The sequence below is a fragment of the Aphelocoma coerulescens genome, chromosome 1 (genome assembly GCF_041296385.1).
Source record: "Aphelocoma coerulescens isolate FSJ_1873_10779 chromosome 1, UR_Acoe_1.0, whole genome shotgun sequence".
Taxonomy (NCBI): domain Eukaryota; kingdom Metazoa; phylum Chordata; class Aves; order Passeriformes; family Corvidae; genus Aphelocoma; species Aphelocoma coerulescens.
In genome coordinates this window covers 113845635-113865045 of record NC_091013.1, presented here as the reverse complement: position 1 = coordinate 113865045, position 19411 = coordinate 113845635, and the positions used below count along the sequence as shown (strand labels likewise).

Below are 19411 nucleotides of genomic sequence, written 5' to 3'. Positions count from 1 at the left end.
TGTGATTCTATCCCAGAGCATTATGAATCACATTAAGTGCTTGCTGAAAAGTCACTGGGAAGATTTCCAAATGCCTCTACACAATGCAGGAGCAGTATCAGTCAGGTTCTTGAATCACAAGCATTTTCAATGGCACAGTTAGGCTAAAGTGTTTATGTAGTGTGAGAATAGCACACCCCTTGTCAAACAGCACAACACATTCTGACAAACAGGACTGCAAGAAGGGAGCACAAAACCATGGAAGTGATTTCTAACATGGGTGGGGAAAGAAAAAACCTTCAATAATAAACAAGACACATCACTGAATGTATGATTGTTATCTAGGACATACATTATTTATTTAAGGGTACAATGCAAAAGAAAGGCAACCCAATACTCTAAATGAAACCTATGCTTCTTTCTTCTTCTTCTTTTATACAGGTTCTATTAAAAGAAGCACTGAAGAGTAGGTAGAGATGCTTGCATAAGAAGTATAATGCCAAGACTGACGCTCAAGTGGGATGTGTCAGAAATTAAAAATCTCTCTACAGCCCTACAGGAGAGAACAAGCTCATAGACGTGCCATAAGTGCATCAAGGATATAATAAATACAATACCCATTAATGATACAATACAGAATCATAAATCCAGCATAAAACCCACAGAGAAACACCCTATTTTAGCGCCTCTCACCAGAGTTGTTCCCAAACAAGTTAAAGTGAGGCATGTCTTCTATATAAAGGCATGGTAATATGGAAATCTATTGTCTAGGATACAGGTTTGCAGAGGAGCAGAGCAAGGAAGTAGTAAATAAAAGATTAACAACTGAACTTCTATTTGACCTACTGATATTGCCAAAAACATAATTCTAGCCAGATTTTGATTTCCTTATGTGAAATAATCCGATGGCCTTACACATGGAACATAAGCACCCCATCAGTGAAATAAATAAAATGTTTCCACCAAAATGCAAATCTGAATAACTATTATAATTTTTGTATAAATATCAACTACAGTTGTCTAAAGACCAAGATTTACTGTGTACTGATATTTACTGGAAGAGGGTATTTACTATTAACAGGATAACAGACATAGTAAATTAAAAATAAGGAATACTAAAAATACCATGGCTAATTTAAATGCTGCAAATAATAAATGCCAAAATTCTCATGACATCCTCTGTATCTGACACTTCATTAATCAAACCCTGCTTCTTGAAAACCACACATTGAGAAATACAACGATGAGAGAAAAATAATAAACAAGGATGGAAAAAAAGAAAAAAGAAAACAGAAAAGATTTGTCATTTCCTTCCATTTCTCCTCTTTCAATTCCAATGTGTCAAGGAACCTCAAGATATTGCATAAATTGCTTATCATTTAAATTAGAATTTTTAAAATCCAGAAAAATGCACTCAGCCTGTTGTTACTTCCACTAAATTACAGGCAACTCACCAAAGAAATAACCTTCTAAAGTATGAGCTGTGAATAGGAGACTATGTAGGCTAAAATACTTTTTGCCTACAAGAAGCATTAAACAGAACCTAGTGCCAGAGATTAGCACAGTGAAATCTGTCGCTTACATTAAAGAACTGGAATGGGAGGTAGTTTAATAAAAAACCTGCTGTAATGATTTAGGACCTTATTAACACAGTTTAGGAGACCTCCCCATAATTACCCTGTATTCTCTGTCTGGTATTACAGCTCTTATCATGAAGGTGTCAGTGTACATGCACTCTATCATTTGTTACTGACTGCCAAGTCACAGATTCATCTCTGGTCAGTACATAAACTATTCTGATCAACTGTATAAATGGAAACTGCAGATGCCATAACCTGAAGAAGTCAGAACTTTCTTTTCTCTGGCCACCCCAGTGATTGCTAATTATTTGGAAACAAGAATTAATTTAGCATATAAAAAGAAGACCAAAATGTTCATCTTATCCCTTGCCAACAGAGAATCTGTGTGGTTCTGCAGAAGATGCACAGAGCTTCATGGGAAGCTTGGAGTGGAGAAGAGGTTCAGAGAAAAGGAGACATTTAATATGGAAAGTAGCCCAAGTAGAAAGAAGGGAGCCTGTACAGGACAGAGATAACTAGATAAAGCAAGTCCAAATGAATGGGTACTGCACATCTCTTAATGAAGACAAAAAATACTAGTAAGTGATGGGAAAACTAAGACAAAGAAAAACTCATGAGTTTCACTTTAGTGTTTGTATCTGCAGCTAACTTGAGATACTGAAGAAGGCACTTTGGGTCCAGAAGGACTGGAGGAGGTTGTAAAACCCTATATGAAACAGGTGAACACTAAAGAAAACATTAGCATCATGCCCTTTAACACAGCAGTTAAAATGTCAAAGAAGTGGCTTATGCCACTAAAGATTGCCTCTGGTTCCTGAGGATCTGACAGTATTTTGTGGGAGAGGCCTTGTTTCTGTTAATGTCCTCTAACAAAAGCATTCATTCCACCTTGGCTTAAGAAGCCCAGTAATGGAAAATTTATGGCCCTTCAGTAACTTATTTCAGAGAGAAACAGTCCTCATTGTTCAAACAAAACCACAGAATTCACCCCTGCTCTGAATTTGTCTCACTATAGCATCCAGCTTCCACTGGCTCTTAAATCTTTTCCCCTGCTCAGAAGAGCCCTCTTTTATCAAATTTCTCTTGTAGGCACTTAGAGACTGTGATCATATCATCCATTAACCTTCTTTTTGATAATCTAAATAAATTGAGCTCCCAAGCCTTTCTGCAGAGATCACATTTTTCCAATCCTTTAATTAGTCTGTGGCTCTTCTCTGTGCCCTCTTCCATGTGTCCTCTTCTTTCTGAACTGTGCAGCCCAGGCCTGGAAGTCCCACTGCTGCAGTCACAGAAGGCAAAAATACAAAGGTGATGCCACTTCTCTACCAGTTTTTTGTATTCCTGTTTGCACACCTAAATTAATCCTCTTGACCTGAGGGTCAGACCCAGGTATGACTAAAGGTTTACCATGGGGCTGGGATTTTTCCCTTTTTCCTTCCAGTTCTCCTGTAGCTCTTACTTACACATCCCTATATTTCACTGCACTGGACACATCTCTTTAGGTAAGTTCAGTACAATTTATTTCCTACTTTACTATTAACTGAGGTGATTGACAAGTATAATTGAGATAAAGAATACAACTCAGATGCTAAAGACAGGGCTACCCATCCAGATTACTTGCTTTCCTCCCTACAAATGGCTGGGAATGACATTTCTAACCTCCACCAGCAGGTCAAGTCAATCAAACACACACATATCTATATCTATATCTATATCTATATCTATATCTATATCTATATCTATATCTATATCTATCTATATATATCCATATATGTATATCCACTACAGTATATCAAATTACATTCTGCTCCACAATCAAATCTAGAGCAAGGACAAACAATTTTACTGCCTGTATGGAGTACACTAATAAAGAGATGAAAAAAAAAAAATTACTGATGGTCCACATTATTAATTCCTTTGCATCTGAAAAGGAAAACACTACAAGGTTTTGCAAAGGTAAATTACAACAAGCAATGAAATTACTGCAAAAAGGTGGCTGCATCAAGACACTGTTGTCATCATGTTGTATTCCAGTCCCTCTACTCATTTTAGCTTTGTTAGCAAAAGTATTTCAGCTATTTGGACTAGGTGGAGCTATAGTTAAGTATATTCTACCACAGGCTGTTCCTGCAATGCTTTGTGAAGGACCAACACTCATCTCATTAGCAACAAGTTGTTTCTTGTCAAGAAAGGCTATTCTTTTTTGTTTTCCCACCCAAAAATCATGGCTAAACTGCTTTTACATTTAACACTGATTTTTATCTCAGTGTGTGACAAGTCTACGTAGAATAATTATCATTATTTGGTCCAGTTTGTAAACATTCATCAAGTGAGTTCATTTCATGTTTTTTGTTTATGTTTGGGTTAGGTTTTTTGCTTGGTTTTGTGGCTTTGTATTTTTTGGTTTTCTACTTTTAGCAATTACAATGAAAGCTCTTTAATGAGTTCAACACTTCCACTTGACGCTTAGGTGATATATTCTAATCAATTTACCAGGCTAATTATAAATGTGACTAGGTGGCTGTGAGCACTGAGAAAACATAATCCTCTCTTTACTTTTGTTTCTGCAAAGGTCTCTTTTTGGAAAGTAAACAGTTATGTCACAAATTAAGAGTGTATCAATATCAATTAAGAGCACAGCATCAGTGCAGCAAGCTTTGCCTACTCATACCACTGTGCATCAGAGAGCCACAAAAGAGAAGGTTGTGGATAGAGAGGATGGCCTGGAAAAGAGGTGAGAGAGATGCAGAGAATTATCAGTGTTTTGGCACATTGGCTCTACCCAGAGTCCCTGTGAGGTAAATAAAGTTTATCAGCATGCAAGAGGGAAAAAGTAGAGCCTACAGTTCTATAGCAGAGATTTATCCTTTTCAGTCTTGCACGGAACCACAAAGCCATGGGCTTTTTATTTGATACCTCCATAGCATGGTCTCAGACAAAACCAGAGCCCATAAAAATGCAGAGCTGTATCAGAGGAAATTAAAAAAAAAAAAAAAACAAAAACAAAACTTGAGCAAATTATTTTTTAAAAACAAGTCTGATTTTTAATATTGATTTTAACAGGACCAGGCCCTAAAAACAAATGCAGAGTAAATATTTGGGTGAAAGAGCAAGCAACTTACTACTTCAAATATCAGCTTGCATCTGTAGGGAGAATACATTAATTTTGGCCTTCTTTCTTAGTAAAGAAACTAAAACATTAGGAGAAACAAGCCATTATGATGAAACATCTAATATACTGAATCACTTTCCTGGCTTTCTCACTTAATTTATATATGAAATAATGCAAACATCTCTCCAAGGAGACAAAGTATTATTAGCTTGTCTTTATCTAATTTAAAGAGCAATGATACTGTGAACTGCATTTCAGCAGGCATAAACTGAGATCTGCACTACTGTGCAACTGTGTGCTTCTCCTAACTTTGCAATGGGAATGAATCTGCTTCTCTATGCTGCCAGCATGGATACCAAATTGAAGGTTAGTGTCCTGGAAAATCTGAAGGAAGAAACTACATGATTAGTTGCCTCTAATTTTTTTTAATTTCTTAGAACAGTCTTAAGAGGGCAGTAAAAATATTGATGGCAGATTAAGTAACACAATTTAACTCCTGATGCATAACTACCTGCTTTGCTTTATTTCAAGAGGCAACAGAGCAAGTGCCTGCATGTTAAAATGCATTCACACTGCATTTTTAAAGAACAAAAGAATTTCCTGAGCATTATTTGGTACAGAGAGTCTTTAACTGAATGGATCCACCTTTCTGAACGTGCTATCTTAAACAGCAATAATTTAGTCCCATATCTAGATTGTAAATACTTTTTGATTTGATGCCCGGAGAAAATATCCCGTAAATTGTTTGCTCACTGAAGAAACATCGTTTAAAAAAAGAAACAAACCAAACAAAATTGTGTTCTCTAATAACTGCTACATACTCCAGTAACAAAACCTCTTGCAAAGAACATTGGAATTAATGAGAACACTGCAGAAACTTACTGCAGAATGACAGGTTTAGGAGAGAGAGAAGAAATGATGCAGAGAATAACTGTTACCCCCAGACTGTACATTCAAGCTCAGTGAGCCTTTTTAAATGTTTCAGCAATACTAAAATAATGCAAAGGCAAAGGACAAGAGTGAACCAATACAGCCTCTGATTTCAGACTATAGAATTTATGTTTGACAGCAAAAAAAGAAAAGGAAGAAGCCTCTTCTTCCTTCCTTCCTTCCTTCCTTCCTTCCTTCACTCCCTGTGTTTCAGGTGTATGTTTCCAAACCAACAGCTAACTCAAAATATGATTAACTTGGACTATATTACAGTGAAAAAGATTGCAGATATAAATTTGGAAAAAAACCCAAAAAACATATTGAAGTAGAATTATTCCACAATGATAAACAGGAAAAAACATGAGAGAGACAATAGGGGGAAAAAAAAAAAAAAAAGAGTAGGCACAAACAGTGCTGTTTCCTAGGAACCTTGAATAAGTGACTATTTTTTACTCTTTTCAGGCTATCACCATGGTATTATTTGCTTGTGAATGGAGAAGAGTATCCAGTGACATTATTCAGTTATTACTTATTAAAAGGCATTCTCCTCCACCACTCTACATTCCTGAGGAAGTTACAAATCCAAACATAATTGAAGTGAGCCTCATCTTCCCACAAATGTGACAACAAACTGATGAATTTTCTGGTTCTCATAATTGTAAATACGGCTCAGACTTTGTGTCACTTTTCACTCTATAGCGTTATGCTCAATTCTTTGTGCCTTAATGAATTGAAAAGTCCTTTTTCTCTAAAAGCAGGACAGCATTCAATCCTAACATGAAGAGTAAGGAACTGGACACTTTAACTTCTTTGAGGATCTGGGCCTCATTGTCACCACATTTTTATTCCTAATCTGCAAAATGAGAATAGTTGTGTTTTCTTACTTCACACATCAGTGCTCCAAGGAGATACCTGTGCTAATCTCTCAGATACTTCAGTAGCCCAATCACAGCCTTTCCCACAATTCTCCTCTATTTTAATCCTGGTTTGAAATACTCTGGGCATATATAAAAGCCTTTAGCGTTAATACCGGGAGAAAATATTTTGGAAAATAATACTATTATTGAAAATAAGTAATGTGTAAAGAAGAGGGAAATTACTAGAAATTCCAAAATAATTGAAGAAATTTTGGTTAGATTAAAAGATGGACTAGTATTATTAGAAATATTAACTTTTCGTACAGTATTAAAAGAAAACAACTTTTCTTCAGAAAAACCAAAATACGTTGGTCTTCATTTTTCCAAATCAAACATTCTACATAAAGGTAATTACACAAAGAATTAAAAATGTATCAGTAGATCTGATTCATTTTTTTCCTGCTCATTTTACTACAACCTCTTTCATGACTTCCTTTCCCCCATTTGTGAAAAATTTCAGATCTATTGGAAAAAATGCTCTCTCAGGCTTTCCAGCTATTGATTTCTATAAAAGAAAATATACTTGCATCTCTTCAGGAATACACTTTTTCTCCTTCCTTCATCCTTAAAGACAAATTATGGTATTTGAAGCCCAACATGCAGGTAACCCACCTGGCAAGAACTTTTTTATTGTGTACCTATTCGTCTTTGTTCTCTGTTTGATCACTTTTTCTATCTGAGCAGAACACAACCAAGATTTAAAATGCTTCCACTTTTAACTTTGTCTCACCAACTTCTGAAATGTCATTCAAAGAGAAGTTAAAAGACAGAGGAAGAGGCAGCTATACAAATCAGCTCCAAGCAGTGCTGTTGTCTGAATGTTTGTAACCTCAAAAAGCATTCAGAGATCCTCAAAAATGCACCATAACTGAACTATCTATTGTTAGTTATAAACACCCATGGCAAAAGCTCACTCACCAAATGGAACCTCCCTGTGCTTAAATGGAAGCTTAAACTTTTCACTGTACTGAACAGCTGAGCAAAAGTGAAAATTGAAACTGTTCTAGGTTTGCCTTAGTATTTGCCCACGCAGTAGCTTTAATTCTTGTCAAAATATAGACATAAACATATATTGTGTATATTTTTACACATGCATGCCCAGAAAGAACAGTGATAAATTTGCTACTAAACCACAGCTTGTTTCTGCAAATTTAAAATCTTTTTACTTCAGTGTATTTTAATTAGACTAGAACATTTAAACACTGATCTTACCACCTGCCTCTGTTTTGGAAACAAGTCTGAATAAGAATCACCTGTCATTGCACTAGTACACTAAATAAATCCTTGCTACCTGGACTTCCAACACTTTCACTGCTCAGTTTGCTTCAGGTGACATGTCATCCTCAAAGGTAAATGAAGAAAAAAGCAAAGGTGGAAAAAACAGATTTTGACCAGAGACTTATCTGTTCTGATTACCATATCAGTGGTGTTTTTCAGTGAAATACTCTGTAGTTGTAAACATTCCTGATAAAACCATCCTAGCAGTAAATGAGGATCAATATATAGAAGTCAGATCTTTGAGTTCTGTCATTGGAACAAAGTATGGACAAATCAAACATACTTCCCAAAAAAATTCCTTTCATTAATATAAAGACTATTGTGAAGAGTTGTGTTGCTACACACAAAAGGCAACGCTGTCTTAAAGGTGGGAATACGGTGCATGCAGATGGTGTGATCTGAATTCCCTTAATGACCTTGTGTTGATCAATACCTAAACACATCCTGGCCAACTGGGAACGGTCCCTGAAGACAGCAGTTCTGATTCTCACCAAGCAGAAGTCAGAACTATTAATAAAGTGTTTTCCACTTGTGACTATCTGTACATTCACAAAGTTTTCGCTACTGATGATTTCACCCACCCTGTCGATATCTACCTTCTTTGATGTTTGACTCTTTTTCTTGTGCAGAGGAGATCACAGCTCTGTTTAAGCTCATGAAAGTTCAAGTACAAAACAACAATTTTAAAGCTGACTTTGTACTTGATGGGCTATTTTCCCTCTTTTGGTTTACACAATAAAATAAAGGACAGGAATTTGGTCTGGAGAATGACTGCTTTATACAACTCTAGTAGCCCTTTTGAGCCTAAGTGGCACCAAACTATAAACAACAAAATTACTTAGGCCAGACTACACTTTCAGGCATCAGAAGCCAGGCTTGACCTACAAAAATGAAAGGCAGCTTATACCAAACAAGGACGCGTATTCCACTCTATCCTCTCCCATTGTTGCTTCAACACTTGCTCTGTGTCCTGACAGAAAATGGCCCTTCCCCTTCCAACAACACTATCTGTATTTCAGAAAGACAGCTGCTTCTTCCAGTGCAACCTTCTCAGTGAAGAGAATATTTTCTCAGGTGACTGCTTTTTGCCAAATTTCATCTGGGAACCAGGTGAATCACTCCTATTAGCAGATATTAGAAGATGAGGATTGGATCCTGCTATTCTACCATGTACCTATTTCCCTAATGAGTCTTGCATGCAGATCAGTGGTAGATGTGGCTCTAATTTTGCGCAATTTAGATATCATTCTATGCAAAACTGCATTAGACTTCGGTGTACTTCGAAATAAAATCACTTACTCTCCTGACTTTCTCTTTTCCTCCCTGTGGTCTATGAAATATCCATTGATATGGCAGTGCTGATCTGCAGCAGTTCTCCCTGCTGACTTAGGCCAGCAAGCTGCTCGTGAATCTAGCAGATGTTTCAGTTGTCTAGGCCAATGGAAACCTTATGGACCCTTTTTTCTTCATCTCCTCCCAGGAGCAAATGTTAGTACAGCAGATATCTGGATGTGTGCCATGTAGCAGCAGAGACAGGAAAAAGCTGCTGTGGCTTTGCTGAACGTGGTGCTGTATAATGATTGTATTTTTTTCCAGTGCTCTCTAGGAGGGTTATTTACAAATGCCATGCTCCTCACACATAGCTGAACATAAGCCTGGGTTCTTTAAAACAGATCCCTAAACTTCCCCTGCTGTGCTATTGAACCTTAGGTTAATACACAGATATTAATTAGAAAGATACATTCATACAATGGACTTTTATTTCCCTGCCAGTACAAATTTAGAAATGCCTAAACGCAAGTTGCATTCAGCACTGTGCCCCTAACAGATTGTACAGGCTGTGACAAGGGAAACTGTTAAGGGAATTTAGGACAAGAACAATTTAATATTTTTTAAATTTAATTTAAAATATGGAACAGGTTGCCCAGAGAAGCTGTGGATGCCCCATCCCTGGAAGTGTTCAAGGCCAAGCTGGATGGGGCTTTGAGCAACCTGGTCTAGTGAAAAGTGCCCCTGCCCATGGCAGGGCATTGGATCTGGATGAACTTTAAGGTCCTTTCGAACTAAAACCATTCTGTGTTCCTATGATTTCATGGTAATTTAAAGGAAATTATATTCCTGAATTCTCTAGCTGTCCTCAAAAAATGCTTTTTGAAAAATTATTTTTTCATCACTTGACCTCACTTTCACAGTGGGTGGTAGGAACAGTCTCTTATTCAAAATCTCTAAGTTCTTATTCTAGAACTTGTTTCTTTTTTTATTGTGACCTTTGGATCCCTTTTATTTGTGAGAATTCAACATGGACGCTGTCATTTCAAGTTGTCTGTGAATAAAAAGTTTCAACCCAAATATCATATTTGTCTGAAATTCTTGCCCTTACTGCTCTTAAAGGTAATAATTTGGTTTAACAAAAGGGATCAGCCAAAAAAAAGTTTTCCAGATTTCTTTACGCATTTATGAAACATATTTTTAGATATAGGCATTCATTATTCTTCTCTCATGAGCCAACTAAATTCTGACTCCTCAAAAAGCACAGAAAGGGACAGGACAGGAGCACCTGTGTGAAGCCAATGGCAGAACCAGGAACTCAGAAGTGACTTCTGAATTTCCACAAGAAGTATTAGCATTAGCTTCAGTGTTTTCTGGGTTGAAATAGTTGTCTTTTTTTAACAAAAAAGCTTAATTTCTGTCCAACAGGCTGACAGAATAACTTTATTCATCAATTACTTTCATAGAAAACTGCATCTTTCTTGGGAAATTTTTTTGTCTTCCTTAAAATCATATTTGTTGGGTCCCTTCCCCCTCCCATGTGGTCCTGGGAGAGGGGCCCTGGGGGGGAGGCACGGGGTTTCCCTGCCCCTGGTCAGCCTCGTTCCCCATTGGTTGTTTTGTGTTCCCCTGACTGGGCAAGGACCCTCAGGTCCCGTGATTGTGGCAGTTCCTCAACAGAGTGCCGGCCACGCGTCTGGAGAAATAAACATCTCCGAAACATCTACCAAGAATCCATGCATATATATTTCTTTTCCACGGGCCTCGTTGCCTGTTACATGTTGCAGTATCCCCACTGAAACAAATGGTGGATAGTGCAGGCAGAACGATCCCTGATCCCTAAGGACAGCGACTGATTTGTGAGTAAACTCTGGATTTCTCTTCTTGGTTTTGTTTTGCTGTTCCATCTCTAAGTTACGGAGGAACTGTGGAAAGACTTGGCTCTCCAAGCTGCATATGGACATTTATCTTAAACTTGAAAAGATTCTTGAACAATGATTTGTAAATTTTAGCTTAATTCAAGATCAAAAGGAACGGAGACATTTCCTGGCATGGTTGGTTAAGAACTTTTTCTATGTTTCTTGGGATTTGATTCTTACCAAAGACTTTTGGAAGACTGTTTGGACTCAGCTAATTTCTGAATCAAAATATATGCCAATGGAAAAATATTTTCATGAATATTATTTAATTACCGAGACTGTTGAGCAACGTCAGCTGTGTCTTGGTGAAGAGAAGCCTGCCTCAGAGACCGTGTGGCCTCGCCCACATGGACCAAGCGCTTTCTGAGCAGCAGCGAGGCAGTTCCCGCGCATGGGCAGAGAGATGCGAGCTGCAGTGTCGGCAGCGGAGCGAGGCGCGGCGGGAGGTTGCCCAGCCCCACACAGCGCATGGTGGAGCGAGCCCTGTGAGAGGAGCGGTGCGCGGATGGCGGCTGGCGGTGGAGCAGAGCCGTGCCCAGCTGAAACGCGAGCTGGAGCAGGGTGCAGGGGTGTTGTCGCTCAGGGGCCCAGCCGAGACGTGGGTGTGGCCCCAGGCAGCGGCAGCGCAGCTGAGAGCAGAGGTGGCGGCGCGTGGGGAGCTGAGCGGCGCGGCCCAGCCTGCGCGGCCCCGAACGTCACCCCAGGAAGAGCGCGCAGGCACGAGCAGCCCCGACGGCCCCAGCAGCCCTGGCAGTTCCAATACGGGAGTGAGCAAAAGCAAAAATGCAGCGAGACAGAAAACAGCAGCCACTCGGAAAAAGGAAAAAATCATCGTAGCTAAGGGTTTAGGAATAGTAAAATGGTATCATGTTAAAACCGTAATTTTGTTTATAACAAGATGTGACAACCAGCAAGACATATTTGTTCATAGAACTGCTATGAAAAAGAATAACCCTGAAAAATTCATCCCAAGCTTGGGAGATGGAAAGGTGGTGGAGCTCAAAATTGTGCAAGGTAGAAAAGGGTTACAAGCAGCAGAGGTCACTGGGCCTGATGGTGTTTCTGTGAAAGGCAGTATATATGCTAAAAATCGCAGTTATGTTAGACAATATCTCCATTATAAGCCCCCCCTACAGTCTCCATTTCCTAATCCCATCTTTCCCTTTTATCCTATATCCTATTACCCCCAGGGTATTCCCAATCCGTTTTTTCACCCATGGTTTCCCTCATAAAACCATGCCTTTGCCAATTGTTTCCCCTACAATTCCTTTCCAATACTGAGTGGGGATGAAGAGGGGGAGGGAAGAAATTAACTATTGCTGTTTAGAGTTCCAACAGGTACAAATGGAAGAAACCGTCTCCTGCCTCAGTTTCCCCACAAAGCATGCCCGGAGACTCCTGTCTCCGTTCTGTCAGCCTTAAGATGTTCCAGAGAATCTGTTTGGACATTTAAAGACTCAGGAGGGTGGCTTGCTTTGTTTTGAAACTATTCTTGTTATGTTTATCCAGTTGTTTTCAATGTTAAGTTTTAAATCTCTTTTTGTTAAAAATAAACGGGTGAAATGTCGGCATCCCTTCCCCCCGCCAGGTAGCCCTGGGAGAGAGACAGCGTTTCCCTGCCCCTGGTCAGCCTCGTTCCCCATCGGTTGTTTTGTGTTCCCCTGAGCGGGCAAGGACCCTCAAGTCCCATGACTGTAAGAGTTCCTCAGGCAGATCCTCAGCCATGCAGCTGGGAAAATAAATATCTCTCTGAAACATCTATCAAGAATCGGTCCATATATATATTTCTTTTCCATGGGCCTCGTTTCTGATACGCGTGTTGCAGTTTCCCCGCTGTAACACATATTTAGGTATGTCCTCTTGCACAAAGAATCCCTTACAGATCTGGAATGAGAATCACAGTTAAATTAACTGTATTCAAAAGGCAAAGAATCAAATTAACCAGCTCCATATAAATACCCTCATATCTGTACAGCTAAGTTCAACTTAAAAAAAAAATATATATTAAAAAAGGTTAACCTAAGAGTCTAAAATAACTCTATAATTGATTTAGTATAGAAAAGTTTTAGTTAATTTTGTAACACATGATCCACAAGGGCTCTCAGCAATAATAGTTTTTGCAAATTATTTTTTTTTAAATCCACTGAAATGCAAGAAATCAGCAAGTAAATTCATATGTGCCCTAAAGTCATTTTCTAGGTCAGTGAATTGATGTCAGAAATGGTTGACTAGATTCCCTGCTTGGCTGTAAGAATATTTTAGTTGAAGCCTTTTATTTTATAATTTACTGAATTATTATAAAGGTACTTGGTACCTTAGAAAATGTTGTCTTCTAGAGAAGAGAAAACACCTCTTAACTCTGCATGTGGCTGAGAAAATGTCTGCTCGTGTCAAATTTTCAGGATAGAGAAAAATTCTGTTCCTGGTCACACCAACATAACCTCACCTCCTGCATTTTACATAATAAATTGGTACAGAAGTGCTACTTTTCAGGATTAAATCACACCATTATTTTGTAATAGGCAACAGGCAGGAGTGATAACCTGATATCTTCACAGCCCTGTAAGGTGACTCCCAGCTGTGGTGTGACCGTGTAGCAGATAAAAAAAGGTGAAAAAGGTGCAGTACAGTTGAGGGTTTGGCAGCTGGATGACACAGATCTCTGGAACAAGCTTTAGACTCAGCTGACACATCCATACACAGTTATCACCAGAATCACAGCCACACTCCCATGCCCAGACTGAAATGAAACTCTAAGTTCACCAAGATCTGCTGCAATGGGATGGAGGGAGGAAAACAATTCACCCAGAGAGGGTGAGCAGCCCCCTCTTTGAGGAGCGTGAAGTTAGAACCAGCAACACCCATGGAAGGAACATAGGGAGCAGCCAGAGGTCTGCCCTTCCCTTTATCACCCCAAAGGATGAAATGTCCGAAAAACTCATAAAAACACTGCCATGCAACTAGGAAATGCAAAGAAAAGAAGGATTTCTCAGCTCAGTCTCTTACTGGATAGCTGTCACTTTAGTAGCTTTGCAGTTTGTGAGCTCCACAAATGCACGCAACGTTCACGGGCTTCTTGCAGGCTGTTCTAGACAGTGCTAATTGCAATAGTATTGAATGGTGATAGGTTTGTTCATAAGAAGAAAAAGCAAACAAAGCAAGCAATTAAACAATTAAAATGCCTCAAAGTACACAACAAATTCATTTTTAAAATGTAGGGGCTTACAAAACATAAATTTTCCACTCCATAAGGAATTAATTACATGGTAGAGGAGGATGTCTGATAAAATTTACGAAACTGATATACTAGCTTCGTTATAGAGATTTTAATTTTTTTTTTAAACGGTTACAACATATACCCTACACAGGGAAATATATTTCCCCATTAGGGAAATATAAACGTCAAAGACCATATTTGCATATCAGGGGAGGGCAGGAGAGGGGAGGAGACACAATGACTAACATCTGTTGCACAGATTGAGATAACAAGACTTTTTCCAGACAGCAGAGTGCATTTCTCAGGTGAAGAAATGGAAGAGCATTACCGTGAATTAACGTGTTTCAAAGTGGAGTGATGTTAAGTTAAATGGGAGTTTCTGAACTTAGGAATTTTAAGATAAGTTTTAAAAGTAGATTGCATACAACAGCTCTTGAGTTTAGGTCTCCAAAATGAGCATAATAATTTTAGTGAATTTCAATCACAGCCTGTCCTATATTTGAATAAATTAAGTCTTTTTAAATTTTTTTTCCCACTAGCTGGTCTTTGTTAGTTTTTTAAACCTACAGAAAAGAAAACGCAACATGAATATTTCTACGTCTTGCTGCCTGCTTAATTCAACTAATTTTTTTCTTTCTGTATGCACAAAGCCTCTCATTCTTGGCATTCTTCCACACAACTATCAGAATCCCTGCTTGAAACACCATAGATGAGAGGAAGGCAAGAGAACTGATCCTGTTCACCAAGTGCCTTTGTTTTGAGTATCAAGATTTCTGTATTCTCAAGAACGTGGCACTTATTTATGAACACTGACAAAGCAAATGAGCAAGTGCTTAGAACACAACGTGTTTTATTAACACTGTTACTGCAAATTTTATGCCCACACACATCTACATGTTTGCTGCACAGGCTCCTTGGACTGCAGCCATTATAGAGTAACTGGTTTTGTTGTGGAGTAGCTAGCTAAGAGCATAAAGACTTGAAAACATGTTTCATTTGGAAAGGGGAGCTGATGATGTAGTGGGGATTTTCTGTGATTAAGTCAGACAGTTTAAAAAGAGTGCACAAAGTTCTACATCTCTGACCATAGAGCACATGAAACAGCAAAAAGGTGACTTTGCCCATGATTCAAATCTCTTCTCAGTCAATACTCAACCTTGAGGCATCTGTCACACTTAGACTCTCTTTTTCTTTTCAGTCTGTAGTCCAGTACTTAGTGCTTTCTCTTCAGAAAAGACAGTGGGAAGTAGCCAGTCCTACAAGGGTTCTTTTATACTGTTTCTCCATTTCTGACCTAAAGCAAGCACAGCTATCTCCACACTGTACCCCAATTTACAGTGTAACCATCAGTTTTACTGACCTTCCTGAGTTTCTTGCACAGAACCACAAGCAAAAATTCCTATCAACTATCCTATCAACTAAGTGACTGATGTGAGTTAAATTCTATCACCAGTGTATATCTTCCGTATCTCTCCTTTGGGGCAGGCAGTTGTGGAATAGAGAGCACTGTCCTCTGCAACATCATTGTATTGCTTTTTTAATCCTAATTTCAATAGTTATGTAGCCCCACTTTGAGAAGGTACAGAAAATCTGTAACAAATTCTTTCCAAACCGTTAGTAGAAACCTAGCTTTCAAGTGCTGTTTTACTCACTTTTAGATGTTGCTCCTTCTGCTCGACTCTGAGAATCAAAGGAACAGAAAGAATGATAGCAGTGAAGACAACTTTTACCATCATGCACTGTATAAAAAAGCCTGAGCGAGTTCTCCTGAGCACCATGGAATTACAGGCTATTACATGCACTTACAAATCTTTCTTATAGCATTTGTTGGACTTTCCACTCTTCAGTTCTCACAGACTAATATCCACTGATGAAAATGGATTTATCAACACAGTAGTGCCAATACGAGTCCAAAGTCAGAAGTGTGGCTTGCTGTAAAATAACACATGTCTAAACAAATCAGGGGCATAAAAGAAAATTTGATCTTCTCAATTAATTTGATGTATAATTAAATCATGTCTAATTTAGACATCCTCCTGTTTAGAATTTATACTTTCTGCCATGGAAAGCAATTGCCTTGAAGCCTTTTGTCAAGCATGCTTCTCCTGTATGAGAAATTTGGATCAGTATGTCTACCTTCCCCTGTCACTGGCAGCAGAGTCTAGAATATCACTGCTGCTTTCCTCTAGATGCTCATTTCCCTTGCCAAATGCTGCTTCCCTCACCCTGTGTGCTGCTGTACCACTTCAGCTGTCAGGCTGGCCAGACCCTGAACTGAACCTGTGAAATGACTTGGTTTCAGCTGTCCCAGGCTGGATGGCAAACAGTTGAATCAGTGCAACCCAGGTCATGAGGACTGGGAAGAACTTCTCTGATACCAGCTTGTAAGAAAGAAAATCATCACTGAACCACACATCTGTGATTTCCTGTGTGCAAGAAATATTTATATGCAAACAGATGCATGGAGCTGAAGAACAATGCAGTAGGATTACAAAAGATGAGTCAAAACCCAGCCAGAGTTCTCTTAAACGTTACACTAAACTGACTTACGGGAACAACTTACAATAACATTTCAAAAAGGAAGTTTACATATTTAAAAGGCCAAGAATAATTGGTTGGCTTTTAGTTAAACATAATTCTGGCTCTGTATTTTCACAGAAAGAAAACGAGGTAACTGTTATGGTTTCCAAACAAGCCAACATTGCAGTGTTTGTTCCCCTGAAAGACTCTAACATTATTTACACTGCTTCTGGGCAAATATTTCAAAATAATAAATTCACTGTAGCTAGAGCATCTCATTCCCCATGCATGGAAACCTTCTTTTCTAGCAATATATACAGGTTCTTAGAAGATGCCCTCTGTAAAAACAGCTTTTAATGGCTTTGTGTTGGGATAAGAGGAGAAAAAACCCCCAAAACTAGATCCTGTTTATGTTTTCAGTAAGAATCATTCATATACAGTTCTTGTAGACCTGCACTGGCCCATAAAAAGCATTTTTCTTTTTACTCACTGTCCTTTAAACAGGTAGAACAGCTCCATCCAAATATACTATCAAGAAAAAAAATAAATCTTTAAAGTAAATGAATCTGCTCCAAGAAAGGATGAAAATAAGGTAAGAAAACCAACCACTAAAATTACGATTTTAGATTTGCATAAATATTTCCAATTTTTTATGCAGTGCCATTTGGGAAAAAATATATAATCCAGCAATTCCAAGACCTGGAGCTTCAATTAAGAAAACAAATATAACACCAAACAACATGAGACTTGTCACAGAACAGAAAGAGATAAGAACTTTCTTTTCCAGATACAAATGAAAATGTGAAAGAAACAATTGTAGGTTGCAATGCTGCTGCACTCTGATTCTTTTGTTCCAAAATACCCACCAAATTCACTAAGATGCTGCTACAAGAGCAGGAAAACCACAAAAGTTCTATCCCAGTGTCCTGGGTTGAGGTGTATTCTATTACCATCCTCATGAGCTGTTGAAATCAGGTGGGGCAGTGTCTTCCTTGCCTCCTCCCCCCAGACTATCTTTCTGTTAATGGCCCATCATTGTCCTGCTGCATGACTCAGAGATAACTCCCTCCGGACTATCTTCTGTTAACGAGCCTAATCAACACCTGGCCTCATGACTCATTACCCCATTGTGAGATGCTCCACCCAGAGGGAGGAACCAAGCATCCCATCATGGATATAACTGGGACTCTGAGCATCAAAGGGACTCCACTGGATTTCCAGAGGACAGGAGCTACACAGCCACCGCTGGATTTTCTGAGGAAGAGCAGACCCCTTCTACTACAGGATCACCACTTCAGAGGATTGCAGCCACCATTCCACCAGACTGCTACCACTACCCTGCCTAATAGGGACTCAGGTTGTATCTTGACTCTGTCAGTATTTTCTTTTACTTTCTTTTCCTTTACTTTAATTTCCATTAAATTGTTATTCTGACTTGGTGCCTCTCACTGGTTTGTTTTCAAACTAGCACATAATTTGGCGCCCAACGTGGGGCCTGCTCTGAGAGAAAGTCAGAATTACAATCTTGTATTAACAGAAACCTATTCACCATGGTGCTCAGCTTGTCTGCATGGGTTCTGTATCTTGCTCTCTATATTTTTCCTCACATGGGGAACTATCTGCCTGTTGTGTTACTCCTGTTAAAACCAGGGACTGGTATGAGAATTGCTTTATTGGTTTATTATGTCTATAGCATAATAACCTGCGAGGCAATGAATACCATTCGGAATATACACTCAGTTTTGTTTGGCTTTCCTAGTCTGGGCTCCTCTGTCTGGGATCTCTTCAACAATCGCACCCAGCCCCTGGTGGGAGGAGTAGAGAGTGGTTTCTTCCAGCCTTTCAGGCCAGGCACAGCAGTTTTTGAAAATATTGAGTTCCCTCTGGATGTTAAGGATGGTATAATCTTCTTGTCAGTTCTATTCTCTTTTTTCTCCATGGCCTGCATTGTGTACACCATGCTTAGAAACAGAACGCTACTTAGTGTGGTGCAACGTCTGCTTGAGGAGGAGGTAAAAAGGAGCAAAGCAGCAAATACCATGTCTACACAGACTGCCACACAGAAAGGAACCAAAAGCAAAGCAACCGCACCCATCTCTACGCAGACTGTCACAAAGGAGAAAGGAAGCAAAAGCAAAGCAACCGCATCCATCTCTACGCAGACTGTCACAAAGGAGAAAGGAAGCAAAAGCAAAGCAACCGCATCCATCTCTACGCAGACTGACACAGAGGAGAAAGAAACCAAACGCAAAGCAACCGCATCCATCTCTACGCAGACTGTCACAGAGGAGAAAGAAACCAAATGCAAAGCAACAGCGTCCATCTCTACGCAGACTGACACAGAGGAGAAAGAAACCAAATGCAAAGCAACAGCGTCCATCTCTACACAGACTATCACAGAGGAGGAAGGGACCAAATACAAAACAACAGCGTCCATGACTACGCAGACTGACTCAGAGGAGAAAGGAACCAAAAGCACTGTCAGCGTCCCCATGCAAGCCACCACTGAACCAGAACAGCCCAAACCGATTGCAGTTGCCCCCGTGCAGAAGAAGAAATCAAAAAGCAAGTCAGTCCGCATAGTGACTGATGAGGATGCAGCAGGACCTTCACATCCAGCAGAAGAGGCAGAGCCAGAGATCATCACTCGGTCACTATCCCTGGGTGAGCTGCGTGACCTGCGGAGGGAA

General features: G+C 39.3%; 1 protein-coding gene across 25 annotated transcripts in view; it reads right to left on the bottom strand.

Annotated features, from left to right (window-relative positions):
* Nucleotides 1–19411, bottom strand: part of CADM2 (cell adhesion molecule 2) — a 589213-nt gene that overhangs the window by 167812 nt on the left and 401990 nt on the right. Inside the window, exon 1 of one of the 25 annotated variants that reach the window (XM_069025096.1) lies at nt 17588–17610. The exons of the other annotated variants lie outside the window; for them this stretch is intronic. The gene's annotated coding sequence lies outside the window, so the exon portion shown is untranslated. Of the gene's footprint in view, nt 1–17587; nt 17611–19411 lie in introns of those variants that run through there. 25 annotated transcript variants of the gene reach the window in all.